The sequence below is a fragment of the Morus notabilis genome, unplaced genomic scaffold (genome assembly GCF_000414095.1).
Source record: "Morus notabilis unplaced genomic scaffold, ASM41409v2 Scaffold79, whole genome shotgun sequence".
NCBI classification, from domain to species: Eukaryota; Viridiplantae; Streptophyta; class Magnoliopsida; order Rosales; family Moraceae; genus Morus; species Morus notabilis.
The window spans coordinates 1-906 of record NW_010366287.1 but is presented as its reverse complement, the minus strand read 5'-3'; positions in this window follow the sequence as shown (position 1 = coordinate 906).

Here is a 906-nt window from a genome sequence, read left to right as displayed (position 1 = left end):
AGTAGATTATCCGCACAACATCATCACATTTACATACATTCTAATTAAAAATTGACCCTTGGATAATTTCTATATCAACTTTATATAAATATATTTCCCTCGTATTTAGTCATAATTGTGGAAAATTCTCTACCTAAACTCTTATATATATATTAATTAATTAATCTATTTTACACTATTTTTAATAAACAGGACTACCCACAATTTTATTTTTGAATAATTATGCAAAATAGTTATATGAGACCTTTGTTTAAAATTTTTTTTATTTTATTAGAAATATATTTATTAGAGGTCCCTCAATTATTTTATCTATAAAAGTATTAAATTTGTCCTATAAATAGTTCCCTACTTAAACAAGTGTCAAAATAGGACAGCCCTTTGATTTTTTTTATTATACTATTTCTTTAGAACTTTTTTTTTTTTTTGAATTGGAAAAATTCATTTCACATAAAATAAAATTATACATGAGACAACCGAACTCAAATACAAAGGAATCTGACCCCGTATCAAAGACTAAACTTACCAGTAAACATCAAAATAGCACATGATGAATACAAATATCGAGACTCAAACGAGAGAATATCTGCTCGACACATCAACTTCGAGCTTGACCATTGCTCTTTAAACAATACCAAAACAAACGATCAACTAGCCCAGTCGACCGAGACCAATCTCCGTATAAAGGGGGCAATCACACTAAGGCATAGAGAGAATTCTAGGTGGACATCAAACACCACATGTTTACAAACAAATGAGAGACACAAGCGGAAGACAATACCTCCATTATTCTCGAAACAAAAACACTACAGTAAAAAAAAAGGACACACAAAAAGGCGGAAACATCAACGTCTTTATTACAACTAAACAAAAAAAAAATGATCCACCGAAAGCAAGCCATCGGCTGTA